At 38.0% G+C, this 5,956-nt stretch overlaps 1 protein-coding gene across 14 annotated transcripts in view; it reads right to left on the bottom strand.

Annotated features, from left to right (window-relative positions):
- The window catches only part of CPEB3 (cytoplasmic polyadenylation element binding protein 3), a 114,389-nt gene that overhangs the window by 15,678 nt on the left and 92,755 nt on the right, over positions 1–5,956 (bottom strand). The window lies entirely within an intron of this gene.

Genomic DNA, 5,956 nt, shown 5'->3' with positions numbered 1-5,956 from the left:
GAATATATAATACAAGTAATATATAATAATAATATTATATATAAATATATAATGAAGAGCCATATACAAGATCACAGAATATTTGAACGTCTATGGCAGAGGTCTGCATTTCATCAGTTGATTCCCTCCATACCTGACTGCCCAAATTCAGCCCACTTGGAAAAATCAGATATTTGTATTCAAATGCTCTCAGTTTTGTATCACCAACATTGGACAGTGAGGAGATCGCAATAGACGAATATGAAGAGGAGGACTCTCTGTTTGCATCCTGTATAGGAGGTCAGAACACTCTTTGCATGTTCAGACATTTGTCTTATGTGCCCAATGAAAAAAATACTTGAAAAAAGATGAACTACTTCTGAGGCACGTTTTCTTCCATTCCATCTGTTGAAAGTTGGGATGCTGTCTTCTCTGATCTTTTATAGATCATTTTATAGATCAACATGACAATAAAAATCTATCATCTGCCTATGATCTCTTACAGAACATATTTCAATATATAATGTTATTAAGGAAAAAATAATATGGACTTAAACTTGCAAAGAAATTTAACATTCTAATTTAATATTTTTATATGGATGAGATAGCTGCCTCAAAATGTAGCTTTAAATGGATGTAATTTTTTCATGGAAGATAAATAGCACTTTTTCATTGTTTTTTCTGGATTTTAAAAAGCTTGTATTTAAATCGCATTGCAGTTGTCTGTACTACAACGTTTGAATAGATTTGCTTTAAAAGCCCACAGTGAAGGAATATTTAGAATCAGTACAGACTAAATCACTAAATCAGTTAATGTGATGACAGAGGGTCATTGCTCAAAGTCACCACTAGTAATCTTACTGGAGGATGCTTTGACCATGAATAAAGCACACCACTAAATGCAAAGATGAAAGGACTATTACAAATGAAACTCATTTTTGAAAAGTAAAAAATCCAGGGTGTTAAAAAACCCACAGACTGACTCTGAAACATTGCAGTGACATGACTGGATTTTCAAGACGACATCAAAGGCTTTAAATACTTAAGAAACCTTAAAATAGAAATGACTGTAATCTCACTTAGCTACTGCAGAAGAGTGAAATTATGTATTAGTCAAGGCTGCACAGATTTCTTTTAGGCAGTCTAATTTTAAATAGAAGTGTGTGACGCTGTCAGCTGATCCCTTTCTCTAAAAAAATATAAGGTAAGAAATTAGAACAGTTGAGCATCTTACAGCCAGACTCCGATTTGGTTTATGGAGGTTGTTTTTTTCCATGAGTACCGGACCGAGTCTGAGTAATCTGGTAAATAAGAAATTCTCCACATGCCACATTAAAGTCACAGTTTGGAGTGCTGTTTGGTTGCTTTTAATTAAAGGTATGTTCTCCACATCCTCAGTTCACAGCTGTGAAAAAAAATGAACCCTGAATATGCATAGTACTTAAATGAAGGTTACACAGCTAAATGGAAGACAAGATGTGTATCAAGCAGATCATACAGAAGGGTTCAATGAGAACAGATTCGGGATCAGTGACCTCTGAATTGAACTGCATGTCTCCATAATCCCAGTTTCACTATTAAGCAGCCCATATCTCAGAGATTAGCAACAGTGGGAGGTAAACATTTCACCTTCACCAGAAGTGATGTGAACACACCCCAAACAGAAAAATTAGTGACTTAGTGAATTAGTGATTAGTTACTTTCCTACACTGTCAGAAGTATTATGGAAAGTTTTTCCCATATTTTCTCCAGATCTTCAGTGTAAATTAAAACAAACAAGCAAAACAAAAAACAAAAACAAAACAACACCAAAACCCACAGCAAGTCCACTTGCTCCTTGAGGACAAGGGAAAAGAGCCCTAGTGTTTCCTCTTCACTGCTTAATGGAGACACAGTATTTCAATAAGAATGCAGTGAATAATACAGGTAGATATTTACAGAGTCCTTTTACCTCTGAAACATGTCAAGAAGCAGAAAGGATTTGCTGGTCATTGTTACCTACAGTTTCTTTACAGTTCACTGATATCCAGATAGCATCTCAATCTTTCCTGTAGTAAAGATGCTTCTCCCCACACTTCCTGAAGAAAATATATTTTGAAATGCACCCCCACCTTTAAAAAACTCACAGCGAATATTCTGACAGGGAACTGAAGCGCCCCCTTTGGTGGCATCCTATTTCTGTGTAAAACACTGCAAGAGCAAATCTGTACGGTTGTCTCCTTTTTCAAAGGTCACCACCATTTTAAAACTTCAGAAAGCAAAGCAGCTCTAAATCAGAGTCAAAGGGTATAAAAAAAGGCTATAGCATACAATTCACTTTATTATAGTTATGATAGTAGTCATAATTATATGACAAAGACTAAATTCTTGATGAGGCAAGAGCTATCTCTGAGAAGTTTACTGGGTCGGCAGCACGAAATAGCAGGCATTTGCATCCATCAACACAAAACAAGCACTACTAAATTCAGAAGTGAAATTTCAGTTTGCAAGGGCAGTACTAAGCCACTGCTGCGCTGGGGAAAGCAGCTCTTTTTCATCTTTCCCAAGGCTCGGGGCTGCTGCTGCTGCTTTAACTCTGAGCAGATGGCTGAAAAGAAACCAGACTTCAACTCTGAGGGAAAGCCCAGTTATCCTTGTTTGTCAATAAGCCAATTTCAGATTTTACTCCTCAGTATTTACGTAGAATTTTTCTATGTTAATATGTCAGTGGTCCACTTGATTTCACCTTCCATTCCTTACCTCTGCAGGAGGTAAAATGAATTGATGACATGCAGTTTTCATGGCAGAAGACAGAGACCCAAACGTCCAGACAGCCCTTCAGCTGAAGTCAGTTCTTTTTAGTAAAAACTTTTGATATTGGATCATACAACGTAGTACCTTTTAAATTATATTTTTCTTAAGTTTCATTTTTAAAGAAGGAAACTTCCTACTGCTATGGTGCACAAAACACTCAGAGCTGATACAGAGAGCTTCTCCCAAAGACCTTCAAACAAGAAGACTGCACCCGACTAAGTCATTTACACTGACCAAGAAGCCAGCCAGACATTGTCACTGCATGTGATTCCAGCAGTCCTATGTGTGGACACACAGATTGCACTTCACCATGACTTTGTAACCCTGTCTGTAGAGGAACTGAAATTGCAAGATCCTTTTTAAGGCAGAGTGCAGATGCTGGGCCTGATAGTTCTGAGGAAACCAGGAAAGGCAACTGTTCAAACAGGCTATGCTCATCTGTCTTTACCTTAAGGAATCTACCCTAGGACCAATACCTTTCACTCCATGTTGCTGAGGAAGCCAAAACCTTAGAGGAGAGCTTCTGTTGTCTTACAGGGTCACTCCACACTACTGACCCTAATCCAGCCAGAACATCTCATCCTCAGTAATCCAAAAGGAAAAAACATCATTACTGTTTAAGCATTTTCCTAACAAGTTTCTTGCAATTAAAACCACTGATCATCCATATCTGAAAACCATCCCTTCTGCTTCTGTTTTTCTGCACATGTACAGAACTGTCACCATTATTTATCCATGAGAATGAACTAAGGAAAAAAAAAATACCTGCAGAATCCTAGCACTCTGCTAGAGCATTTGATAGCTCAAGGGCTGCATGTGGAATTTTCTGCTAGCGTTTTCCCCTGGTCTGCTATCCCAATGTTTTTAGCTGTGGTATCTGCAAATAGCTTGAAAACACCAAAGCTACAGATCCAGGGGTGTGGTGTAAGTGGACAACATAAAGGAGACTGTGTATGTGCAGTATATCAAGTAGTCAGAGCAGCCAGTCTGCAGAAATAAAGAGAAAGCCCATAACAGTTTTAATTCAGAGGATATTTTAGATCATATTAAATTCCACATCTCTCCAGTTCATTTTACTGAAACCTCATTAGCATTATTGGAAGAAACCACGCAGATTCATTCAGCACTTCACTAAAAAACTACTGAAAGAAAAATTTCTTGTTCTCTTTTGGACAGAAGAGCGTAAAGAATCGAGCAACTTCAGCTTAGAGTAGGAAAGATCTCTTCCCTGCAGCTTTCAGAATATATTTTTTATGCTGGCATTTTAAGGTATTTTAACTAATCTAATCTTACACATTTTGTGAAATAATTTTGTAGTAAGTGTTTTTGGAAGGCTCTTCTCATGTCATTTGTACAGTTTAGCTAAAATGAAGACCATTTGGAAACATCAGAATTGCAATTACTGGCATTTGAGTTCTTTCCAAAGAAGATATGCTGTCAACAGTTTTCCTCAACAAAAAGGTTTCCATTGCTGACAACATCACTTCAGCACAAGGTTTAATCACAAGAAATCCATTTTGTCAATTTCGGTGTCAGTGAGTTGCAGGTTAATAATAACTGGTTTCAATGTTCACTCACATGGGATTGTTTCTAAGCTCTGGTTGGCTGTATGAGATGCACCTTGAAGACAGAAAGCTTTTCCAAAACTCATCTAAGTCCTATTGGCTGAACAAATCTCTTTCTCCACATTTCTACTTGCACGCACTTTTCTGGGAGATCAGAGTGGTACCTTTTACAAAAAATACCACAGGATTTACCAAATCCTCTAAACCACTATGATTTTCACTTTATTAAATGAAAACTGCGCAGTCATTGTGATGTAACAGAGCAGTGATTATACTGAGACAGTGTTATCCACATACATCATACATCCTCAATCTAAGGGCAGTTTTGTTGCCAAACGCAGCAGTAGGACTTCTGAGAGAGAACAGCTCTGCTGCTCCAAGGTTTGAAACCAGAGGGAAGCAGATCCGCTACTGAGCCCCGACAGCCAACACATGGTGAAATCCTATTTCCAGTCTTAACCTCTGATTTGGGAGAATAAAAGTAGGGGTGTTGCCTTTGAAAAAATGGTTGATGTGTGTTTTCAGATGATACAGCACTGATTTTACATTACTGTATAATTACTGTAGGGGTAGAACGGTGAGCATCACTACAGTGATTCTAGGAACAGGGCAGTATAAATATACTGCTTACAGGAATTTCTAAGGCAGCGCAGATTTGTCATTCATGAAACGATCACAACTTACCAGCGGGTGCAGGAGGAGGAGAAGTTATTTTTCAATTACTGCTTTCAGAAAAAGCGCAGCACTGCAGTGCGGGTCCCCCCAGTGATCCCCGCCAACTTGTCTCAGCCATTTGAAAGAACTGGATGATTCCGTTATTGGTAGCAAAAGACGCTGCTCAAGCTATTAGCAAAGCACAAGCTTGTAATATTGAGACCTCAATCTCACTATTCCAGAAATAGATGTTGTTCTGGAGCCCGTAACACAGATTAAACCATATATAAAACAATAGAAAAGGCAGAAAAATAGAATTTAGATTTTAAGGGAGAAAAACACTATGAAAAAGAAAAAAAAAAAAAAAAGACCATCAGTAAAATTGATGTGGTCTTAGACACAGTTTGCAAGAATGAGACCAATATTTATCTGCTTCCACTTGACAAAAGCAGGCTGCTTCTTTCTTAGGCGTAACTGACAAAAAAACCCTTTTCCTGTATGCTCACATAGCAGGTACTTCCAACTTCTTTGTTCTGTTATCACTGCCTTCAATGTTTCAGTGTCTTAATCACTGAAGGCTTTCAAGTACTGGCTAGAAAACCTTCTGAAACCCCACACTTAGAGTCCCTTACTGAACTAAAATTTTGTAGGATCCAAAATCTATCTTTGACAAGTATGTGTGCCCCAAAGGAGGATCACTGGTTATTTCTGGGAGACTTAATTAAGAAGGGCTTTACTGACCTTTGCTTTAGATAAAAATAAAGATTGTGTGTCAATGTCAAATGTCTCTCCTCCCTCGTTACATCATTAATGTGCTGGGAAAGGTTGAGAACTGGTGTTCCGCACACGCTCTGCCATGCAGTTGACACAACAGTAACATTTACACAAAGATGTTTTTGGAAGAAATAGCAGCTTGGCACATTAAGATTTACAAATGCACACACTTTCTGCTTTGAAAGCTATTC

Source organism: Coturnix japonica, chromosome 6 (genome assembly GCF_001577835.2).
Source record: "Coturnix japonica isolate 7356 chromosome 6, Coturnix japonica 2.1, whole genome shotgun sequence".
Taxonomy (NCBI): Eukaryota; Metazoa; Chordata; class Aves; order Galliformes; family Phasianidae; genus Coturnix; species Coturnix japonica.
The sequence above is the reverse complement of the archived record's forward strand: the minus strand, read 5'-3'. Positions and strand labels throughout refer to the sequence as shown.